Raw genomic sequence first — 26,107 nt, 5'->3', positions numbered from 1 at the left:
GATGAGCCTAATTTTTTTTTAATTTTTTTTTAACGTTTATTTATTTTTGAGACAGAGAGAGACAGAGCATGAACAGGGGAGGGGCAGAGAGAGAGGGAGACACAGAATCTGAAACAGGCTCCAGGCTCTGAGCTGTCAGCACAGAGCCGGTCGCGGGGCTCGAACTCACAGATCGCGAGATCGTGACCTGAGCCGAAGTCGGCCGCTTAACTGAGCCACCAAGGCGCCCCGAGCCCAATTTTTTTTAAGTGGAGAAAGGACTTGGGCCCTGGGTTGCTTAGTCGGTTGCACCCCCAACTCTTGGTTTCTGCTCAGGTCATGATCTCATGGCTCATGGGTTCAAGCCCCACATTGGGCTCCATGCTGATGGTGTGGAGCCTGCTTGGGATTCTCTCTCCCTCTCTCTCTCTGCCCCTCCCCTACATGCTTACTCTCTCTTTCAAAATAAACTTAAAAAGACTTTTTTTAAATAAAAGGAGAAAAGACTTGATTGGGCACTTTATAAAAGTGAAGTGTATGGCCAATAAACATAAAAAGAAGCTCAACATGCTTTGTCAACTGAGAAGATTTAATGCAGATTAAAACCTCACTGAAATACTACTAGGCACCATCCAAACTGGTGGAAAGTGAAAGAACCTAGTGCTGTAACATCAAATGTTAATGACAGTGTGAATTTCTCATAGGGGAGAAATTTCTCAGATGGGAGTTCAAACTGGAGTAGCTCCTTTGGGAAGCTTTTGGCCCATCTATGAAATCTAAACATGTATTTATCCTGTGACTCAGGTGCTATGTGCACCAAAAACACTTGAAAGAATTTTCATAGCAGCATTATTTATAATAGCTAAAACCTGGAAACACCCCAAATCTCCATCAACAATAAGTGGTAATACAGCTATACAGTGAAATAGCTCACAGCTGTGAAAAAGAACACTATTGCTCCCATAACCACAGCATGACCAAAATTCTCACTGAAATAATGTTGAGAAGAAAAGAAGCCTCACACATTAGTATGTATTGTGTGATTACACTTATATGAAGTTTAAAAATAAGCAAACTTAATTTATGGTGATACAAAGACAAATAGTGGTTACCTTGGGGAGGGGGTAGGAGTAGGGGCTGAAAGGTGCAGGAAATCTTCTGGAAATCTGGATGGTGGTTACAGAGAGATATTTATATGCAAAATTGTCCTCTTGTAATTTGTGCATTTTATTATTTGTTTTTTTAATTTTTTTAATGTTTATTTTTGAGAGAGAGAGACACACACACACACACACACACACACACAAAGCATGAATGGAAGAGAGGCAGAGAGAGGGTGACACAGAATCCAAAGCATGCTCTGGGCTCTGAGCTGTCAGCACAGAGCCCGACGCGGGGCTCAAAGTTATAGACTGAGAGATCATAACCTGAGCTGAAGTTGGACACCTTGACAACAGAGCCACCCAGGCACTCTTGCATTTTATTATTTGTAAGTTATACCTCAATAGAAAAAATGTATATGTGTATATATGTGTGTGTACGTGTATTCCAGAAACATGCATTCATCTTCCAGAAAATAGAAATGAGATATATTCTATTAATATCATAGTTTTTATTCTTTGTTTTTAATAAATTTAAAACATTTTTTCTGAATGTAAATTAGAAACTTCGATTTGTAAAAAAAATAAATAAATAAATGATGCATTGAGTTTCTTCCATAGATGGATATATTCTTCCTTGGACAGATTACCTTCTCAAATGGAGTATTAATGTAGAGTTCTATTCTTATTTAAGCTGCTTAAAACATTGTGAGGTGAAGGGAAAATTGAGACAGGACAATACAGGTAGGCATATGTCAAGGTAGAAATTTATCTCATTGTACGTCAAGTGAGCAATGAATTTGCTGACATGGAAACATGACCAGTGAGACTAGCAGTCAGTTTTAGATCATTCTTTTTTCCTATGAACTGAAGTGAACATGAGACTGAATTATAGAAGACTCAGACCTAAAGCTCTCCTCTGCTGCTCTCCAAAACAGAAGCAAAGTCCATTGAACATTAGAAGGTGTAGTGGGCTCCACTGTCTTGAGGCTTTAGATTTAGAAGAGGCTGATACTTACCATTTATTACTTTTTTTAAAAAGCAGACTTAAAAAAATTTGCACTTTGCTACTTCAATTTTGTTGGGCACATGTACCCCAATGTTTATAACAGCACTTTCAACAGTAGCCAAATTATGGAAAGAAACTAAAGGTCTATCAACTGACAAATGGATAAAGAAGATGTGGTTTATATATACAGTGGAATACTACTTGGCAATGAGAAAGTATGTAATCTTGCCATTTGCAGAAATGTGGATGGAACTGGAGGATATTATGCTAAGTGAAATAAGTCAGTCAGAGAAAGACAGATATATGTTTTCACTCATACTTGGATCTTGAGAAACTTAACAGAAGACCATGGGGGAAAGGAAGGGTAAAAAAAGTTACAAACAGAGAGGGAGGGAGGCAAACCATAAGAGACTCTTAAATACAGAGAACAAACTGAGGGTTGATAGGGGGTGGATGAGAGGGGAACGTGGGTGATGGGCATTGAGGAGGGCACTTGTTGAGACGAGCACTGGGTGTTGTATGGAAGCCAATTGGACAATAAATTATATTAAAAAAATAAAATAATTAAAAAGTAAAATAAAATAAATAAATAACTGGTGCACACCCAAAATGGCTAAGAAAATGGTCCCCAAGTCCCAGCTTTCCATTTACTAGACTTGATGGGAGAAATTTTCACATAGGCTGTGAGAAAATTCCTCACTTTCAGTCGTCATCTCCATCTTTAATTCTCTTCCACAGCATCCCCTCATCCTCATGTGTTCTGACCAGATATAAAATGAGTCACAAGACAAGTATTGTTTATAAATGAAAACATCAAAGTTTCTTTTTAAGAAAGTAGAGCAGATTTAAGTATCACAATTTCATTTTAAAGCTGAAAAAACTGGCATCTGAGAGGTTAATGACTTGCCCTAGGTTACAAAGCTAGAAAGAAGTAAAGTTTTTACCATGAACCATCTCATCATGACACAAGTGCCATGGGAGTGCTATGGTTCATCTATGGCACACATCAAACAGAGAATCATCAAGTTATCAAGGCCCCACGGTGTTATTTTTCAGAGAGTAGATGAATTCACCTCTGTGCTACCATATTCAATCCTCCATTTTTAAATCCAGAGATTGCAATTACATATTAAAATGTCATGGTCATACACCTTAGGCATTGGAAATTACCAGGCATTGGAAACTACCTTACAAGGCTTGTGGCTCACAGGGGTGATATGGAAGGTCTCTAGAAGAAAAAATACTTACAAATCTGTGCTGTATAAGAACTTTTCACCATGTTCTACAAAAGGCAGTGAAAATGAGTGTGTAACTGCTCTGATATTGCCTATACCACTTTTTAGTGTCCTCTAAGTTTCTTGTTGAAACTTAGATTTTCCTTCTTAAGAAACTTACTTTGTGTCACAGCCAATAAATGGGAAATCATAAACAAATGTTTAAATATGACAATCAACTTCTGGACTAAACAAAATAACACCTATTTCTGAATAGAAACAACTGTTTTAAATTGGTAAGAAATACCATGTAATATATTTATTTATTCAATGTAAGCTAGTTGACTTAGCCAGAGGTCTCGGAACAAACATAAATGTTTTCTATCTGTCTGAATTTTGCCGATTTCCCTCACTAAAATCTTTTTCTTCTTAATTAAATCCAAAGCTTTATGAGCCTAATTGGCCCAGAGAGATATAAACCCCCAGAACATAAGATTTAAAATAGAGCCAAGAGTCACTTACAGTTTGCCTCTCTCTGGAACTCTTAAGTATAGAAAACAAACTGAGGGTTGCTGGAGGGGAGGGGAGGTAGGGTGGATAGGTTAAATGGGTGATAGTCATTAAGGAGGGCATTTTTCCGGATGAGCACTGGGTGCCATATGTAAGATGAATCACTGGGTTCTACTCCTGAAGCCATTACTACACGTTATGTTAACTAACTTGAATTTAAATTAAAAAATTTTTAAAAATAGAGCCAGGAGATGATCCAATCCAACTCCTTTATTTTGTACATGGAAAATACGAGGTCCAGAAAAGCGATACGGCCAGGTTTACAGATTGAAAAGCGATTGGCCAGTCCAAAAGTTTTCTATTATGAATGTAATCTAACTAATCCAGAAACCATCCTTGTTTGATTTGTAACTCTCTAGACCGACCCTGATAACCATTAGTTTTAGAAAATAATTCTTTGTAAAGATCAATGTTCAAACATAAACATATTCATATTGTTTCCTCTTTGACTTGCTGCTAACTATATGGACATTGCTACTGACAACTCTGAAGAAACTGGGAAACCAAATTGAAAACATCCTCACAATTCTAACATCTACTAGATGTTGTCAGGGAATCCTGCCAGCTTGATTCCAATTGCATTTATGTCATTTCTAATAGCAAAAATCTCAGGTCCTGGAGGTAAGTCTGACTGTCCTTACTACCTGAGCGACCCTAGGCCAGTTACATAACTTCTCTGTTCCTCAGTTTCTTCATATTAAATGGACATAATAATAACACTTGCTCTATAGGTTATTATGTACATGTAAATACATAGAACAGTGCCTAGGGACATACATTTTAGCTATTATCTTTGTCATATGGTAATAAGATGATGATGATAATCGTGCATTGCTGCAAATATAAAAAAGAGACAATGAGTAAGATTTATTTATCCATCCTTAATTAGTCATTAATAAATTTCATTTTATTATTTTTAAAAATTATTTTCAAAATTGATTTTGTCTTAAGTTCATCTAGGTATGTTATCTCCACTTGTAAATCCTAAACTCTATGCCTTAGATATCTTTGTGTGTGTGTGTGTGTGTGTGTGTGTGTGTATGTATATATATTGGTGCCTGGCATCTTGCCTTATATATATCAGCTGCTCAATAGACATTTGTTGAATTAATGAATTAAGGTTTAAATAAACCAAGCTCAAAGGAAAAAGAGATTGCTGCCCACCCCCTTCCCCCAACACACATCAACCCTACCCAATTTATTGGAAGGCACCCAAATCACTGATGAAACATTTGGCTCAAGTCTTCAAAATAGTACACAAATAGATAAATGGTCTTTTTTTTTTCTTATAGCTTTTAATATCCTGTTCTTTATAAATGACTTTCAGACTCATTTTATATTATGGTTATCTTTTGAAAATGTATTATATCCTAATAGCCAAGCCTCTTTCCCTACCTCCAACCCTAGCTTTTTGGTTTGGTGCTGATTTTTTACTTTGAGACATTAATTTAAGTATTCTGCTTGTCAGTGGATGAGTGAATGAATTATTCATTTTATTATGAAACATAAATTTTAAAGAACAGCATTATAACTTCTTTTTATATGCCAAAAATAATAGATCATTCCAGAAGCCATTATGGCACCCTTTATCTAACAGAGGGTGCACTTTTGAAAGCTGTGCCAAACTAATATGTTTTAGTATAACTACAACTATGAAACCTTAAAAGAAGCCAGCTCAGTTTAGTATCTAAATAAAAATATAAGCCATGGCTAAAATCATATATAAGTCAATATTGGAATTTCCTGATTACTATTACCATTACCAGAACAAATGATTAAGGCAAAGGCCAATATGGCAAACACTGCCTCCTATCTATAATGATAACCCTCACTTCCCTTATCAAAATGTTATCTTCATGCATATGTGACAGATATAAACTAACAAACAGGGATGACATCAAACAAACTTAGTTGCAATTTATTTTAACCGAAGCCCCTACCATACTCTGTACATATGTATAAGCATGCATAACTAAGCTGAATTGTACTACTATATTAGGCATTCCATCTAATGTTTCTGATTTTTAAGGTCACTGTTAGGCATTAATAGTTCAAAGATGTGTCTGAATAGCCAAGCATTTATAACACGTTATAGTAATAATTGGTTTTCCCTATATGCTAGAGGCTCTGCTCAACATAATGACAAAAATGACCTTTTATATTTTATAAATTTGTGTCTACATCCTACCTTTTCCAAAGTTATCTCATTACTTGTAAGAGCCATAGGGCTTAGCTGATTGGCACCCTGTTAGACCGAACAGATTATACACATATTACTTTCTGGCCTATCTTTATTTTAAAATATTAATAAAAAGTAACATGAAAGATAATCATAACAGACTAAGAAACAGTCATTACAATGGAGGAGATAGATTTACTCAATGATAGAGAAGTGAATGGACCTAGGCAGTTAAGACTACTCAGGAGCATGAAAAGCCATACTGATTATTTTAATTTCCTAAACTCTTTAGTGTTCTGAAAGGCTCTTTAAAACTTCATATTCTTTCACATTTGTCTGTCGCTATTATCTTGTCCAAAGCTCTCACTCACCTTCACGCTACCCAGAAAGACCGCTAGCATCAAACTGGCAAGATTTAATCACACTTTATTGCTTCAGATAAAAACACTGCCACATTTTTTATCTTTTTATTAAATTTACAAACTTGGGCACCCACATTAGGGATCAAAAGGTGATTGCCCGTTTCCTCTACTAGAATGCAACGTTATTCTTCTCATATAATAAAAAGCCCTTTCTTTTGATTTGGTAAAGAGAAACAAGACTTTTTCTCACTGAAGCAGGGCCCCAGAACTTTCCTTGAGATTATATTCAGGGATGATAATCTTTTTAACACCAATAGCAAAAAAGGTGAATTTAAACATCTGGCTTTCACACTCGGATATATTACAAAAGCAAAATAATCACACGATGTTCCTGGAGCACAACAGTACTACTGCTGATTCAAAAGTCAATTAGGAAAGTCTTAGAGTGCCCATGTATACACAGACACCTAACAGAAATTAGAGCTTTTCTTAACAAGCTTTCATTTTAGCCCATTTTAGATCTTAAAGAAGAGTGCTAGATGTACCTTCTCCAGGAAAAAATATTTTTTCCCTAAAATGACAAGCAACTGCCACTTTGGAGATCGGGTAGCCTCATATGTTATGATTTGGCAACCCACGGATTTCAAAACTGCTGGGAATATCATTTGACTATCCACCAGCACCGTTGCAGGCATTGGTGAGAAGAAAGCAAGTTATGGTTGTCTTTAAAATTCCATTTAGTAAGTATTAACAATTTTTTCTTAATTATAAGGAAATTATGAGTAGTAAAATGTAATTGCTATATTTCCCTATCATCCCTTAATAATAACCACCATTCATTGAGCCCATTAGATGTCAAGCACATTATACATATACACATCGGTGGGCATTACTATATATATATATATATATGGTAATATATATATATATATATATAATTTAAACAAGAAAAAAAATTGTCTGAGGCCGCAGAAAGTTAGGTTATGTTAAAGTAATATTCAAACTTAGGCTTCTCTACCTCCAGGGCCAATGCCATTCTGTTTTATCATTTCCTTCTAGTGAATCCAATATTAATTCAGCCTGAGATAGCTATTTAAGGTTAGTTGAGCAGTTCATTATGTATAATTCACCAATGCCCCGACTTACTTCCAACATTTTATATATAACCCTGATATATAATTTAATAATAAGGTGTTTTTAATAAGTTATTTTATATATAAAATTTCAAAACTGCTAGCTATAAGTGCCACAAGAAAATGTTATATATTTTAGAATTGAATCCTAGCACATTCTCAACCTAAAAGCAACATATGTAGATAAGCTATTTTTACACTGTAAAGACAAAAATCTACAAAGAAATATAGTTCACTTATTTTATAAGCTGCTGCATGTGCATAATACACATCATGCTACCAAGTAAACTATCAGACAATGCATATTTTTGGAACTTTACTTTTGTTGCCTTATTATAATTCTCTCTAGTAGGCAGATTTTTAGTAAACATATACACACTTATATTCAAGTGATTGTTGTTCTTCAACAATCTTAGAGGACCATTCATGAATATTCTTGCATACCAAATGATCTCTTGGGCTACTCTTTAACAATTATCTCCAGAGCTGGTTAACTACAGACCCACCCTCCTGACTATAATTGTAACTGCTCTGGGACAGCAACAAACTCATCCCCCCAAACAGTAGTACCCTGTCTTATTCAATAGGCCCGGAATTTAAATATGTTTGGCTGATTTCAAGAAGTGAATCTTTCCTGCACAAGTAAAAATGTTCTACCACTCAAAATATTCAAAAGAATGTGTGATAGGTTTGGAAAAGGAAATCCAGGGCTATATTCATTGGAAACAGTGAGAAAAAAATATCATCTCAAAGCCACTTTCAAATTAGATATGAAATAAACTATCATTAATTTCTAGATGTTCTGCCATTATACTTAGAGCTTTAATAAACAAAAATCAAATGTGTATAGACTTTATGAACCCTAGACCTGGTTGGAGGAGGGGTGACCTAATAATAGATAATGTGCCTGGAAACCAGCAGCCCATGATTAGAAATTGTGGATAAGACAAGAGTTACCTGAGGTTGAGAATACAACCTTGACCTCTAGCTTGTCCTACTCAAATGAGTTTCACTGACCCTCAGCATATGGCTTTGATAAATCTAAATGCCAAGGAAGTCTAAACCCCCATGCTTATTCATGATTTGCAGCTTTGACCCTCATGATCACACTAATCCTCTGCACATAGTTCCCAGTTTTACACTTTACTATACTATTTTCTAGGACAGTAATGGTGAGCCCCATGTAATATGCTTGCATTGTGCACTATACATCATAGGACCTCACACACTTTAGGTAATTACTTATTTAACACCCCCAACTTCCATGAGTGCAAAAACCAGGTCTGTCTGGCTTTCCATTATATCCCCAGTGCCTAGCAAGGTCCCTGGTGAATGGCAAATGACTATCAGAAGGAACAAAGAAATGAAGGAAAGAGTGCAAGGAGTCAGTGATTTTGTTTCTTTGTAGAGTAAACCTCGACACATAGTGCAAGTGAATGTCTTTAAACAATACAATTTCTCTATCACTTTATCACTGATTATATTGTTTTAAGTATTTTGCTAATTTACTAAATATATATTTCACTGATTTTTTTTGCTTACTCTTATTCCATCTTTTACAAAAAATGAAAACAAAGTCTCAATCACAATCCCTTTTATTGATAAGAAACTCATACATTTACACACACACACACACACACACACACACATTTTAAGTCTTCAAAAAAGAAAAGTCTGTCAGAAAATCTCATACGCTCTGGGGGAATAACACATTTCAACAAATCTTTTCACTCAATTAAGGATAATTACTTTGAAAGGGACGTCTGCCTTCATAAATAGATCTTAACACTAATGAACCCACAAGAAGGAACGAGGAATGCATTGTACTTGAAAAAGATCAAGAGGAATATGGTCACATTGAGAAACCACACTAAAAGTTTGTTAAATAGCCTGACCTAAAATGCTACGTGAACCCAAGCAAAGGAGCATTTGTAGTACTGTTTTTCTTTCTGCTTCTTGACCTGCCTTGATATCAGGTAACATGATAAAGCATCCTCCTATAAAGGAATAGGTGAACACTGTATCTCCTTCATATGGATGGAGCAGCTATCACTCATCTCCAGCTATGGTTGCCACAAAATTTAGGCATCCTTTTTCTTGCTAGAGCATCTCTTACCAAGAGAACCAGAAATAAGACTGTTATGGAAATCTCTTAATGTTTTAGTGTTGATAAGTAAGAAACCTCAGTTTTTTGAACACTGGAGAAGACTTCTACTTCTGGTTAGAACATTAGAAATTCACAAGACACCCTTGTTCCTACCCTAATAACTAGAACAAGATGGCTAAGCGATAAAATCACGTTTTTTGTTTTTTTCTTTAACTCACTGGGGCGTGGAGAACACTAAGAAACCTAAATAGGATGAGTTCTTCCTAGAACAAAGGACAAGCACAGCTACTTTCATCCCTGATAAGGTAGCAGGAAAAGGAGCTACCTGCCATAGACAGCAGTAAGGAGAAACAAGTCAAAATTTTCACAAACTCTTAATAGTTGTATATGGGTTAGGATTACGGATTAGATTTCCAAGGAGCTCCAGTCACAGAACAAGTCTGCACCCCCCATCCCCCCATCCCACTCTGTGTCTTCAGCAAGGGCGTGCAAGTATTACAATGAATACTGTGGTGGAGTGAGAGAAGTAAGACAGGTTGCCGGAAACATGCAGACCTTTCCCAAGCACCACAGGGCAAATCACTGAGACTGGGGCAGGGAGAGGAATGCCAAAAAAAGTACCTTTGAGGTCTTCATCCTTCACTGGCTCTTAGAAGCAGATCTCCAAAGATGGGGTCAGATCAGCAATGGGTTGAGAGACTTCCCAGAGAGGCAAAAGCTGAGCCTGGGCCCCGTGGAAAATGGCATATGGCTTAGCACACATATGTATGGGTTGGAGTCCCAAAAGAAAGGAGTGAAAAAAAATGTCCTCGAACTTCCCAAATTTGATGAGAAAGATGAAAGCAAATAAAGATATTTTTAGACAAAAAAAAAAATAGACAAACCAAAAACACCTACTGTGAATGTCAAATAAAATACCTACAGGCCAGTAATGACTACCAGTTTTCAGAAATTTCCTCTAAACTAAATAGTGTCTATAATTCTCAAAATAGCTAAATACCAATCCTGTCACACTAATCAGCAAGCAGCCAATAAACAATTTAGCTCAAATTTACTAGTGTCATCTTCAAATAAGATGATCTGGAGACAAGATAACCTTAGTGTCTGGAGATGAGAAGCAGTCCTAAAGCATGAATAGACTGAGAATTCTTTGATGGAAGGGTCCCTGCTTCTTTGATCTTTAAAGCCCCAGTCGCTGGGGCACAGAAGTTCCAAAAAAATATTTACTGATCAGAAGAATGAAACATATTTTATGAGCATTATGGAGTCAATAAATTAACAAAATGCTGCTCAGTTGATCTTGCTTCATTCATATTTTTATTTTTTTATAACCTCTGTCACACTTACAGAAAAGCATATACCAAGACACAATTACATTGGTTACAATGTCAACGGGATGTGGTGTCATTTCTTATCAATTTAACGTCATTATATAGACTTGGGTAGTTACACACTGCTGATGCTTTGGGGAGTGTAAGCAACACTTTCCAACATTTAGTTTCTAAACAAGTTTACAAGGACAATGTCTATTTGTAAAATTAGAGTCAGAAAAATTGAAAGTGAGTTGAAAGTATTATTTACTTTTAGCTGGAAATGATACAGAATGTCCAACAACCAGAAAATCAAACTCCTAAAGACAGGACACTGACAGGAGAGCATACTTTACTGAAGGCTCCTTTAAGGCACCCACAACCCCATGTATATTTCAGCCAAGTAGAGGACAGCCCAGATGCATTGTAGGATGGCAAAACTTAACTTGGAGAAGCATAATGGTTAACTGGAAGCACAAACAGAGCTGTAAATGCATAAATGAGACATAATCTCAGTATTTTCTAACTATTAGGACCCACATGGGGCACCTGGGTGGCTCAGTCGTTAAGCATCGGACTCTTGATTTCAACTCAGGTCATGATCTCACAGATTCATGAGATGGAGATCCCAGTCTGGCTCTGTGCTGAGAGCACAAAATCTGCTTGGGATTCTCTCTCCCTCTCTTTCTGCTCCTCCTGTGCTTGCTTGCACGTGAACACTTGCTCTATTTTTCTGTCTCAAAATAAATAAAATAAACTTAAAAAAAAAAGAACCCACATGTCAGAGTGAGTTTTAATTAACAGAACACTATAAAGCTTTCTCAGAAACAACTATAAAATATAAATTGTAGTTTGTGTAAAACTTGTGAAGATAATTTTTTTGCCCATGCAGTTGAAAATCTAGCTCAATATTTATAGTATTTATGGCAATTATATCTGCTCTGTCTTATTTAGCAACAAATAGAATAGAAGCTCTAGGAACACTCTATTGCAAAGATGTTGTCATAAATAGGTCAAGCCTTAAACATTTTTACACTAACTTTAAAAACAAAACAGGGAATTAAATGAAGCAAAGAAAAATCAACCTACAATACCATTGTAAATGCGGTGTTTGTTAATCCTCCTATAAGATGAATCTTTTATAATCCTCAGAGAAAATACCATGGTAAAAATCAATGTCAAAACTTGTCAAACAGAATTTCTAAGATTCTAAAAGTCCTCCTAAGAGAAAAAAAATAGGCATACATTTTTACTACATAGAATGTTTACTAGAAAACATCAAAATAAATAAAGCTGAGCACTGTTGACAAGGATGGAGAGGAAGAGAGCATCACTGTAAAGTAAAAGTCAGAATTACAGAAAAGATCACAGAGTTCTATGGCTTGGAGTTGCTATAATCTGTAAAACGTGAGCTCCACCGATTGCGTGAATAAGACTACAGAAGGAAAATTATGTCTGGCACCTAGGGGTGGCATTGGAGAACTACAAATCAGCATATTTCTATCAGAAGCTCACGGAACTGGCTTTACTGAGAACATGTTCTCTGAGCACAGTCATTCTTAGGGGGTTGCTCCAGACCCTTTTCTAGGGTGATGGAGGGGCTGCACTTTGGAGGTTTTGTGCTTCCATTTGGAGGGTAGTTACGGAAGTATTCAAATGGGCTGCCCTGAGTCTTGTTCCTCCCTAGAGAGGAGTCTGCTCAGAGAACAAATTGAACCCCCGTTGCAAGGTACCCCTTGGAAGCAGCCAGGCATTCCTCCCAAGTAATGCCAATCAAATGGCCATCCTCTGCCCACTGGTTCTAACTCCAGCTTTGGGGAAAAGTTTCCTTCCAACCTTCCAGAAGGCTGCATGCTACATTTAAGCTATCCTGTCTCTGGTCCATTTACCTTTCCACTCCAGAAAAATACCCTCTGAAACCCTCTCCAGTACCTGTAGAAAGAAAGCAGTCAGCACCCCAACTGTAGTGTTTCTTTCCTTCACATAGTGGTTTTAGTTTAGACAGGAGCATCACCTGCTGCTCTTACTGGTTGTTGGCAAGGACTGCTCTGTCTCCTAGTCTTCCGGTCCCACCTCTGCCTGTATAGCAGTTTTACCTTCTTGTTACATTCATTAGGGAACAAAAATTAAAACAGGTCTCTATTACATTGTATCATAAAAATGAAAGCATAGTGGGCGCCTGGGTGGCTCCATTGGTTAAGCATCTGACTTCGGCTCAGGTCATGATCTCACAATTTGTGAGTTCGAGCCCCGCATCGGGCTCTGAGCTGACAGCTTGGAGCCTGGAGCCTGCTTCAGATTCTGTTGTCTCCCTCTCTCTCTGTCCCTCTCCCACTCACGCTCCATCTCTCTCCCTCTCTCTAAAATAAATAAACATTAAAAAAATTTAAAAAAAATGAAAGCATAGTATGAGGAGATAAATTACTAGTAGTTGGAGACAAGTTGACAGAATTGTTAATACTAGATTTTTAAAAATTTTCAACCAAATTGACATTATTTATAATGTGAGGGAAGAAGTTATTTTGTTCCATCACAGAATCTGAGTTACTTCTAAATTAGTGGAGTGAACTCTAAATGAGAAGAATCTGAGCTAAAGAAACTTCATTTTTGCCATTTATCACAAGAATATTCTCACCCCTGTCCATAGGACTGGATCAATCACCAGAGCTAATCAAGTGTAGGAATGTTTTATCTGCATATTACATGTAGTTAATACAAAATCAACTCTCATGAAATATTTGGGGGAATAATGTCCATAACTCAACTTTATATCCTAAAATTACTGACAAATTTTAATTTTTTTAACATTTATTCATTTTTGAGATTCAGGGAAAGACAGAGCATGAGTGGGTGAGGGGCAGAGAGAGAGGGAGACACAGAATCCGAAGCAAGGTCCAGGCTCCAAGCTGTCAGCACAGAGCCCAATGTGGAGATTGAACCCACGAACTGCGAGATCATGACCTGAGCCAAAGTTGGATGCTTAACCAACTGAGCCACTCAGGTGCCCCTAAAATTACTGACACATTTTAAATAGAGCCTTGAGTATTGAACACTGTGCAAATGAAGATGGTATTGAAGAAAATTGTAGAAAAAGCTTTGGCTGTATGATCTTGAGTGAGTCATTTATCTATTTTGGGTCAGAATATCCTCATCTGTAAAATGAAAGGGTCAGACTGGATTATCTCAAAGACTGTTTTTTTAAATCTTCTTCTTCTTCAACACTTATTTGGACTCTTGTCTTCAGTCCTCCTCTTCATGCTTGTTGACACATGACGATGAGATTATACACAGAGCAGTGCAGTCCCTTACTCTCCACGTCAGGTTTTAGCTTCTGCCACAGTCTTTTTTCTGTTCATTCCAAAACATTTCCCCTATTCTCTAATGTGGGTGTTGACATGTAATGTTGCAGATGCCCAGCGTGTCAGACCTCCCCTGTCAAGGTCACTCACTACCACTGCCGGGAACTGGTTGCCTCGTTGGAAAGCTACAGAATCTCTCTTCAAAAGTCAGGAAAGACCCAGCACTCTCCCCGATGTCCAAGGCACCAAGGAAAAGGTGATGGGAGCTCTGCATGCAGCTGGTGAATATCTCCAAGATCTGCTCTGGCAGGCTGGTTCCTGTGCATATATTAGAGCTGCATGGAGCAAAGACTGCTACTGCTGTGAGTGGTGACCACAGAGGGACAGGTTTCAGTCTCCCTCAACACGGTGAGCTGTGTCCATTTTCTCGGTACATGCTATTTTCTGCCTTCGAATAAATACTAGTACGACCTGCAAAAAGTTTCAGGCGTGCCTTGGTGGTTCAGTCAGTTAAGTGTACAACTCTCGATTTGGGCGAGGGTCATGATTTCATGGTTTGTGGGTTGGAGCCCCGCATCAGATTCCGCACTGACAGTGTGGGGCCTGCTTGAGATTTTCTCTCTCCCCCTCTCTCTGTCCCTACCCTCCTCCTCTCTAAATAAATAAATAAATAAATATTTCAAAAAGTTTCAAACTATGGTTCTTTTCAATTGAAGGGGAGAATGAAAAATTCTCACATTATAGCCTCATAGGCACTTATGGCAGTAGGCTTTGGAAATAATATTAATGACCACCTAAATAGTTTTGCTATATCCTCTATTCATTTATCAACTCTACAAGTACTTTCCTGAATATCTACCGGGTGTAAGGTCTTATAGTAGGCACTGGGGATACAGAGATACAATCTCTGCCTTTAGGGGTTCACTATCCAGTGGGAAGACAAGCAGGTAAAGAGACAGAGGATGCAGAGAGATATACTCAAATAAATCTTGTCTATTAACTTGAAACTTGTCACCAGTTTTATGGGCTTACTAGTAAAAGGCCTCTGAACTGAAATGAACCAAGCAACAGTAAAAGATCATTACTGAATACACTGCTATGCTATTGATTAGCTCCTATTTGCCATACACATTAATGATGAAAAGCAACATGTAAGTGCTATGTATGAGTATTTTTACCATCGAGTTAATAACTTAACTGTGACATTTGGGTTATATGTCAAGCTTCAGGCAACATTCAAACTATCACTAAAATACAACAGCATGGTGTCATCAAATATAGCGATCCAAAGATGATAAAATTTTATGTATGTTTTTATGCATTGCCTATGTACAAGTCAGCAAATCTCCAGCAGTAATTTGTAATAGACATAAATTGATATTAATATAATAGCTGTATATGTAAGGTAACGGTCCATTTTGTCTCAGTCCACAAAATGTATAATAATCATGAGATGGATAAAGTCTCCTATGGGAGCCAGGAACTTGGGTCAAATAGGCAGCTGACCCATGGGAATTCAGCAAGGAAGGAGCTAGGAGGAAAAAAATACCCTGATTTCACTCCTCTACCTCTCTCCTATTTCCAGCCATCACCCCATAGGCTGAATTCAAGAGGAAACTAGAGAGCTAGGTAGACATTGAGGGGGTCCATAAAAGCCAGCCTGCTGGGATGCAAAATAGGGTGGAGAAGGATAAGGTGTGGAGGGAAACATAGACAACACAGCAGTAGCGGAGAGGAATGTGGGCTGGATGCTAGCAGCACAAGGTAAGTGCCTATTCAACCCCATGCCCAAGGGTGTGAATTTTGAGACAGAAATCAGAAGGAGTATTACTGGTACTGCACACCATGTTATAATAGTGACTAAAGAAGACTAAGCTAGGAAGATAATTATGCACATAATGAAATACATATCCGAAACGATGTTAATAAATTGGAATGATAGGGTGAAATCAACAAAATAACATCTATTTGGGGAAAATAAATGTTACATTTTACATGCTACGAAATAATCAACCACCAAAAAAGAACAGAAGTAGATGTGATAAAAGCCTGAGACTTTTAACCAACCAGAAACACAATGGAAATCTTGACTTCAATCTGTGAAGAGAAATGCAGAATCAAAACCATGGAGGGGACCAGGTCTATTGTCAGAAAAAAAGTCAGAGGATAGGGACTGATAAAGATGGTGATGATCAGAAATACCCAAAAACAATCCAGCTGTAGCCTGTGAGCCCTGCTTCAGGCATTTGCCTCTACCAGAGAGGCTGATTTGGCTTTGTGTTAAGAATCAATTAGAGCTGTTGGTCATTCCACTTTTAGACACAGTTTGAATCATTTCTTTATGTAACTTCAATTTTTCCCAGGTGAGAAATTTGAGATATTTCAGAGGACTGGCAATATCCCAGTAATTTCCCATTTAAATCATATGCATAAAAAATATCTGACACAACTCATTTATCCTGAGACTCTTTTTTCTTTTCAATTTAAGATTTTAAAACGGAACATTCTAAAGTAGAGATTGACATGAAAAATGTTCTCACAGTTTCTTTAAACATGGGAGGGAAAAGAAAAGAAAGGTAACAACTTTGGGCATTCATTATGCACTGAATACTTTACATATATTACCGAATTGAATCCACAAAACTATCCCATAATGTTTACAAACTTATTTCCATTTTGTAGATGTAAAAAACCTTGGCTTACAGAGGCAAATTGAGTAACCTATCTGTAAATGGCAGGATTCAAACCCAGGAGGAATAATTACGTTGTTTTGATCTATGATGTTTCAAATTTTATTTTTCTTTGCAAATCTCCATTATAATTTTTGCTCTAATTAGCTTGCATGAACCGTAACTGGGAGACAAAACACAAAAGATATTCAGAAATGTTCAGTTGAGTAATAATCAATAGTGGAGAATAACAATGAAGTGCATAAGACGTTAAGCTGATCAGACCTCTCGTCAAGCTTGCATTTGTCAGTGCCAAGTTATTCCACTCCTATATCTGTATTTCCAATCCAGGTGTTTACAAAACTGGCTAACAGATCATATTGTATCATCTCTAGTCAAATGTGTTCACCCACCCCACACAGAATGTTCTAAATTGCTAAGTAATTCCTAAGAGGAAAGTGGGATGGTACTTAATGTAAGCCATATTAATGACTTATTATTTATGATCAGATATAAGCTATGCTGAATCTTTTTTGGATCACCAATGAAAAAAGATTGTGCTACATTACAATAGCTCAGATCTATTTGAAAAATATAATGCTTTTATGTTTTAAAGCTTTGGGGCAACATGAAAGCAATTGATAAGCCCATTATGAATCTCACACTTAAAATAATAATTTAAGAACTCCTACCAGACGATGCTTGGCCAACCCAATTCAAACATTTGAGGAAATAATACAACTGAATTTTTAAAGGGTGTGGTACCATTGCTTGAACTGCTTCAGATCTTGTATTTTCTACTAGCTTGAATTTTGAGCCTCTTGGAGATACACAGTGACTCACTGAGGTGCAGTCAGATTTCTCTGAAGCCCTAGGCTGGGGCATGAAAACAGTCTTCCTGCACAGGAAGTCAAATTCACTCCCGAAGGACACCAAGAATTTTCGCCAAGGGCAGCACTTAGCCCCAGCCCGACTGACTGGCTGCAATGCTTGTTTTCAGTCATCAAGATACAACATTTAGTTACTCTATTGTCGTGAACCTCTTGTGCCTTTGTGAGAGAATTATAGTCTGCCTTCCAACCACATGACCCAGAGCTTCAGTCACAAAGCTACTAATGTTGATCATCTGACAAATAACTAAACCACCCTGCTAAATGCCTTACAGGTGCCCATTCAGAAGATAGAGCCAAAACGAAGAGAGATGAGCAGCGAGTGCTCCCCACCTACTTCTCCCCCTTGCCATTCACGGCTCCTTGGTGTGCAAGAGGCAGCCCTCAGTCACTTAAGACTGTCTTGATGAGGGAGATACTCATGGTGTTTGACTTTATTACAGCCGAGCCAAATCAAATGCACAGGCACTGCTTCCTTAGATGTCTATATTTCACTTAAACTGGGATAAAGCAAAGAAACTGGAATATTGTCTCATCATGCATTCTAAATCAGCCAGGGTAGAAAATAATGGGGAGTTAATCAGATCACTGAAACTCTAATTCACTTGGTATTGATCGGGCAGATTCCTAATGGGACGGCAGACCAATTTCAAATTACAGTAAGCTGACTTGTCCTGGAATACCAATGACCAGGCTGGAGGATGAGCCAAGAGGACCGCGAGCTCTGCTCTCCTGATGCTACCGCCTGGCTGGCAGGCATGAATGCATAATCTGATGCGGCATTTAGCTAATTAATAGGGGATTGATGAAAGGTTTCGTTTTGAAAGCAGCCATCTCACTTGGATAAACGTGGGACCAGAGCCCCATGGGCATGGGTAGTCAGGTCCTTGGAAGGTAGGTACACAATGAAAGCTAATGGAAAGTAATGCAATTAACTCAGGCTTTTAATTATATTAGTCAGTGACTTCATATGAGCCCACTGCATACAGAATGCACTCCTTAACTCACTGCTAGCACTTTTTGATTCATGTCTGAACTGAACTTAAACAGCAATTTGGAGAAATAGATGCAGGCGTATTTTATATTAGTTCATTTTCCCTGTGGCTAGCAGTTATTCTGGTACAGAAGAATAAAAAGGAGAAAAGGGGAGGAAGGAAGAAGAGGGGGAAAGGAGGCAATGGATAATAATGAACATTTTCTAAACAAGTTAGCTGGAAACTGGTTCTATTAAGATCGGTTGTTACCTTATACTTTCTTTTTTATTTAATTTTAAAAAATTTTATGTTTTTATTTTATTTTGAGAGAGAGACAGAGTGTGAGCAGGTAAGGGGCAGAGAGAGAGGGAGACACAGAATCTGAAGCAGGCTCCAGGCTCTGAGCTGTCGGCACAGAGCCTGACGCGGGGCTCAAACCCACAGACTGTGAGATCATGACCTGAGCCGAAGCTGGATGCCCAACCGACTGAGCCACCCAGGTGCCCCTACTTTATACTTTCTTACACTTTCAGATTATTTGGCTTGGGTGTATGACCGTTGTATTTATATGTAGGGAGAACAGCCTAAAGACCTAACTGATTAATTTTCACATTTTAGAAACAACCTGCTATACTGTTAGGTAAAATACTCAAATGGATGAATTTGTTCTCATTAAAAATAACTTTTTGGCTTAACTTCCTTCTTTGACCATCTTTGCCTCTCTCCTGTATGCATCTGTGTGTGGTGTGTGTGCTTGTGTGTGTGCACGCGCATGCAGGTACCTGCCAGGCTGTTTCTTTTCCTGAAGTCGCAGAAATCAGAGCTCCAGGCAGACATATGATAGAGGGAACCTCTGGTGAACAGCTTCCATGCAGTGAGTCACAGACTCTAAACTAGATGCAGACTGATGGACCCCAGACTCCTTGCAAAGAAAACAAAGTTATCTTGTTTTGCCTTATTTTTCAGTCTCCCAACATATCCCTCAAGTAACTTGCTTTAGGAAACGAAACCGGACTTTTGACAACCAGAGCTTTACTGCTTAACCAGAGCAAACTCTTGCTTTCTTATTGAAGGATTTTTCCAAGTATTGACTGAATGTCTTATTACCCCCATTTTACAGAAGAGAAAGCTGAGACACCAATTTTCCAAGTTCATGTATCTCACAAGCCAAGGAGCCTGTACACAAACCCATTCCAAAGTCCAGATCTGTTACCACTCTAACAACCTGGGCTCTAGGCTGAGTTACAGGAAGTGAATGAGGAGAAAAGGGGGAGCATGGACTGCTGTTAATGATAATAGGGTAAATAAATACGGCCTGTTTTAAGTCGCTCTGAACGTTTCAGACATACACTCCCCATGATAATATCACCTTGGTCAAATTCAGTCCTTATTTCTAATATAGGTGTCATGTAGGTACTCATTTCTGAAATAAACACAATTCCTGAGGGATTCGATAAGTAAATCATAGCATGTGATATTGTGTAATATTAATTGCTGTTTAAATGATAAAATTATCGCCTATGTGATTATGTGGCGGTAATAAAAGATCCAAGAAGGCCAGGATCTTGGTCTCTGTTCTCTGGAGTTACACTTGCTCATGGGAGTCATTAAGTAAGCATTTATTGTGTCAAACAGGTGAGATATTTATATGCAATTATGTTAAGTAAAAAAATAAAATAAAATAATACGTGCACCCATTCATTGATTATAACTGAGTTTTCTGCACAGACTGAAATGTAGATGGAATAAAGATTATCAAAGCATTGGTGGTTTCAGAGTAAATTTTAATAAAATAATAATTAAAAAATTTAGATTGATTATGACCCTCAGCTCTTATTTTAAATGTACAATTTTAAAATTACAAATGCACAAGTTTCTATTATAGCAATGTCACATCTAGGTGCTATGACCTAAAGAAACTCTAACACACCTGTGTGACTCAACAACATTTTAGCTAAAACAAAACAAAACAAAACAAAACAAAAACAGTACCTAATAATCATCAGTAAGAGAATGATAAATACTGATGTATAAAAGAGAATACTCTTCAGAAGTTGAAATAACTTGGGGCGCGTGGGTGGCTCAATCAGTTGAGCGTCCAACTTCGGCTCAGGTCATGATCTCACAGTTTGTGAGTTGAAGCCCCACGTCGGGCTCTGTGCTGACAGCTCAGAGCCTGGGCCCTGCTTCAGATTCTGTGTCTCCTCCTCTCTCTGCCCCTCCCATGCTCATGCTCTGTCTCTCAATAATAAATAAAAACATTATAAAAATTTTTTTAAATAAAAAAAAGAAGTTGAAAAAACTTAATTAGGTTTACATGAAGCAACATGAATATCAAAACCAGTGTTGATTTTTAAAAATCTACAAAGGTATACATACAGTACATAACATTTATGTAAAATTTTAAAATGCTCAAAACAATACTATTTATTGTTTAAAGATAAGACATATGTAGCAAATGTTTTAAAAGATGGACATTAAAGTTTTTTTAATGTGGTAAAATGTTAATACAGAGGTGTGAGCTCCCATGTGTCTATTTTACATTGTTCTCCATACTTTTTTGTGTATGTGAATTACATAATGTGTATAGTTGAATAATCTTAATGGGTGAACATTCAGTATTTTAATATAAATAAAATAATATTTTTGACTTGAACATTACCTTGCAAATCTTTAAAAAATTTATTGCCTTTCCAGATACTTTACTCACTTTTTTTGAGTATGCATTTAAAAATATCTGTGAGGAGAAGATATTTGGTGGAAATTATACCTAGAGTAGTCCGTACGCTTTTGCACTGGCTTGTATAAATATAATATGTCTAATAGGACTGAATGAGGACACCAGAAGCAGTGATCACTAGAGAACCCAAGGTAGTGGACAGAAGTGAGAGCCAGAACCAAGAAGGTCAAATCAGTTTCCTAAGAACATATCACCTACATGAAAATCACTGGGATGATAATTAAAGAAATTCTTGGGCCTAACCCCCCATGTCTTTAATTATAAAATTAACCAGGGTAGAGCCCAAGAATCAGCATTTGTAATAAAAATTCTCCAAATGATTCCCATGCACACTGAAATTTGAGAACCACTGAGTTAAGTCAATTCAGTGGCTTCAGGGCATTTCTCTGAGGCACCTATGAACTGGTGGTTTCCCTTGAATTAAGAACCAAAACTCATTGAAAAGTCTAAGAAAATGTGTGAGCTTTTTGAATGAGGAAAGGGACAAATCTGCAAGCATTATGAAAATGAGAAAATAGAAGGCAAGCACAAAGCCTATAAAACTGATTTTAGGATGATACAGCCAACCAAAGACGATGCTCAGATGTTTGCCTGGAATAATAGATGGGGAAAGTCTGCTTATATTAAGGGTACTATTAGCGTTACCAACAAGCTGCTGGATATACAGCTAACAAAATCAAAAGGACATTTTAACTGATGTAAAATGCCTAGCCCTATGCTTGGTTTACACTACCTAGCCAATACATTATGCTGTGGTGATGGCCAGTTGGTCAGGCCAAAGAAAAGGATGCTATGGAAGCTTAGCAAAAAAGACAAAAAGAAAAAAAAAGTCTGGATCAGCGTAGGATGGTCTGAAACATAGGAGAAGAACTTCTAAAGAGAGACATGCAAAAGAACAAGGGCTTTCTTCAGCTCTCAGCTAATGAAATCCCGCAGAAGAGCAAGGAGGCATTAACATGGGCTGCAAGAATGGCTGAGAACATTAGAAGCCAAGCCCACAAGGGCCTTTATCACAGAGCAGAGCAGATGAACTGAGTGGGTAGGAAAACTGGGATGCAGATCCTGAAACGGACCGAAATGGCTCTGGAGTGGTACCAACCCACACCTCGCTAGGGCTACAACTGACATTCAACCTAGACAGGCAGATTTTGTAGACCATCAAGAGGCTTCCAACACCAGATGCTTCTGCAATTACAGCAAAGAAATCAAGTGTAGGACTGTAGACCGGGAACCAGTGCTAGGAAGGTTTTATAAGATTTAAAGATAAAGATATAAAGATTTAAGGATGCCGTGTTTTGTCCATGTTTGTTATGTTTCTTCACAGTGATTAAAAGTAAAACCCTAAAAGGGGCACCTGGGTGGCTCAGTTGGTTAAGAATCCAACTTTGGCTCAGGCCGTGCGTGATCTCACGGTTTGTGAGATCCAGCCCCACATCGGGCTCTGCACTGGCAGCACGGAGCCTGCTTCAGATTCTCTGTTTCCCTCTCTCTCTGCCCTTCCCCTGCTCACACTCTGTCTCTCTCAAAAATAAAAAACTAAGTATTTATAAAACAAAAACAAAAACACATACTTTACTCTGTGGGAAACCTTAGGGAAAATGAGTGTTTTTCCCCACAACACAAAGGTTAGGAGAAGCTCTTGTTGGAAGAATTCAATTGATCAAATAAAGACTTGCTTACAGAAATCAGACTGAGGAACTGAGGCTATAAGTTGTTGAAAGATAAACTGAGGCATATTAAAAATTGTAAGAGTTTATCTGAGCAAAAATCAATTTGAATCAGGCAGCACCAAATGGGAACCGGTTGGCAGTGTTCCACCAACAGGAGCTGGGAACAAGACTTTTATAGAGAAGAGATGGGAGTTAAGCATGGAAATTATTTGATTGACTATAGCCTAAGTGGTTGCATTATTTGGGAAAGCCGAGTTGGCTATTTGTGATTGGCTGTACTTAGGTTTCAATTTCTTAACTTTGAGGCATTTGGAGGCTTTGGTTTTGGCTTGGTTATGTAGACTGCTAAGGCATTAAAGCTACCTCAGTCTAGGGGCGCCTGAGTGGCTCAGTCAGTTAAGCCTCTGACTTCGGCTCAGGTCATGATCTTACGGTTTGTGGGTTCGAGCCCCACAATGGGCTCTGTGCTGACAGCTCAGAGCCTGGAGCCTGCTTCAGATTCTCCCTCTCTCTCTCTGCCCCTTCCCTGCACACACTCTCTCTCTCCCTCTCTCAAAAATAAATAAATGTTAAAAAAAAATTAAAAACAAAAAACAAAAAAAGCCACCTCAGTCTAATGGCCTCTTTGTTTAATTAATTTAGCAATGTAAACCTAGAAACCCCTTTATAACTTTTGCTAAATGTACTCAACTAAGATGGTAAAGATAGTATAGTTTCAAATACATCAATTATTTTTTTAAGCTTAGATTATTAATTACTTGTATTTATCCCAAATCCCTTTTTTCTTACCTTGAAACCCTCCAAGATCTCACTCCCAAATTACAATAAAATATTGAAAATTAACTTTTGGTTTTCGTTTGTCTGCTGTAGCCTATATTCTTATACTGCTGGAGGGAGGCCTTCCAGCACCCTCTGCTCCACCTCCCCACCTCTCCACTCCCACCCCCTGCCTCTTAAACACTGTAGATCTTTACCTACTGTTCACAACACAGGCCCTAATGATTTTCTTAATTTTTTTCTTTGTTGTACAAATTATAGATTTAACAAAAAACAAACTCCTGGCTCAACTTTGAGGAAGAGCCTACAGTGACCACCCTCCTTGTTCTCCCAACCAATGCTCGATTCACTCACCCTTGAGTATATTGTACTTGAGATCCATACAACTTTAGACTAATCTGTAAGTATTTACAATTTGCTTTTCCTGGGTGGTAGGCAATATTAGTAACATGATGTTCAAGCACCAAGAGAGAAATTCTAACTCAATGATTGCTGTAAATGTGTTTCAGTGAGACTTAGCATAATGTGACCACTCGAATAGGGAGTGACACCAGAAGAACGAGTTAAAGCAAGAGCCCCAGAGGACTATGAATTCTAATGCATTCCAATTCCTTATTTCAAGGTCCTTCATGAGAAGAAAGAATATAGAAGTAAATGCACATATACTGCAACGCCCTGGGTCTCTCTCATGGGGAAGGGGGTAGAAGGAAAGATTACTGCATCACTTCCTGTCTTCTAAGTCTTTTTCCTGTTCCAGAAAATGGCTTTAACTTTTCAGCAGGATGAAGTTTTAATTGCCACGGGCTTTCTTTTTTTTTTTTTTTTTTAACGTTTATTTATTTTTGAGATAGACAGAGCATGAACGGGGGAGGGGCAGAGAGAGAGGGAGACACAGAATCGGAAGCAGGCTCCAGGCTCTGAGCCATCAGCCCAGAGCTCGACGCGGGGCTCAAACTCACGGACCACGACATCGTGACCTGAGCTGAAGTCGGACGCCTAACCGACTGCGCCACCCAGGCGCCCCATGCCATGGGCTTTCTTAATCATGCTATATTCCATGTCTCACCCATAATGGAAAGGGATTTTGTGAAAAAGAAAAACAGTTTCTCCTCCATCTCTTTTCCTGCCTCTCTTTGTGAGGCAAAAATAGAACGATTACTGCTACATAGTATGTTTTTTTATGAGCATGAACCTATAAAACTGTCTTTTCACTTATTATAAAAGTATTTTTCTCCACTTGATTGCCTCTGACTTTTTATCCTTTTCCATTCTTCTATTGCAAGGGAATCCACTATATACTCTCAATGTCCCTCTGGTAAATACACTCTTTTACTGGGTCTACTGTGAGTTACTTCTCCTAGTGATTTGCCAAACTGGTTCTTTAGTTACATTCCCACATGTCCAGTGCCTCTTCCAAAATAAATTCTTTTAAAACATCTGAATATTTGCTGATAGTAATGTCCATTTTAACAGTACAAAAGAGATTTCACCAGCTGACACAGAAATTCTAGAGTAAACTATCAGGAAATGATATCAATAGGGCCAAGAATTCATTTTTTTAAAGAAATTGGACCCTGTCCGTTAAAGATATAATGTAAAATGGTAAAAGGCAACAAAGTAGTGATAAAGGTAAGACTCATAGAACACACAGATGGCAAGAAAGGGACAAACTAACAGGCTTCAACTTGAACCCTAGGATTCAAGTCAGTGGATAAATTCTCTCCTCTGTCTTATATGTTCTGTGTTATTAAGGGGAGCACTCAGAGTTTTATATTTTAATCTAGAATTCAAAGATCTTCAAGTGAATTCTGCCTCTGGTGAAGGCATCAGTATGTAATCTCATAATGTCCCAGAACCCCTGGATAGTAAGAACATAGCAGGAATGACTATTCAGGTTACTGTTGCCCAGTCTCTCTCTTCTAAAGTATGAATTACCAAGAAGAAACTCATCACCTGAATTCCTCTTTTATCAACCATGCCTACTAGAATAGTGTGTTTATCAAAATCCATACTCTCCAGGGAGGCAAACTTTAACGGATCCATGGCCATTAAACTCTGAAGATTTTGAAATCATGGCAACATATTGTATTAGTCAGCACAAGCTATGTCATACTATAGTAACAAG

General features: G+C 37.9%; 1 long non-coding RNA gene across 2 annotated transcripts in view; it reads right to left on the bottom strand.

Moving 5' to 3' along the window:
- Window positions 1-26,107, bottom strand: part of LOC125922893 (uncharacterized) — a 59,536-nt gene that overhangs the window by 19,567 nt on the left and 13,862 nt on the right. The window contains exon 4 of one of the 2 annotated variants that reach the window (XR_007457820.1): window positions 19,144-19,717. The exons of the other annotated variant lie outside the window; for it this stretch is intronic. This is a non-coding gene — a long non-coding RNA (uncharacterized LOC125922893). Of the gene's footprint in view, window positions 1-19,143; window positions 19,718-26,107 lie in introns of those variants that run through there. 2 annotated transcript variants of the gene reach the window in all.

The sequence above is a fragment of the Panthera uncia genome, chromosome B1 (genome assembly GCF_023721935.1).
Source record: "Panthera uncia isolate 11264 chromosome B1, Puncia_PCG_1.0, whole genome shotgun sequence".
Lineage (NCBI taxonomy): Eukaryota > Metazoa > Chordata > Mammalia > Carnivora > Felidae > Panthera > Panthera uncia.
This window is presented reverse-complemented; position numbering and strand designations above follow the sequence as displayed.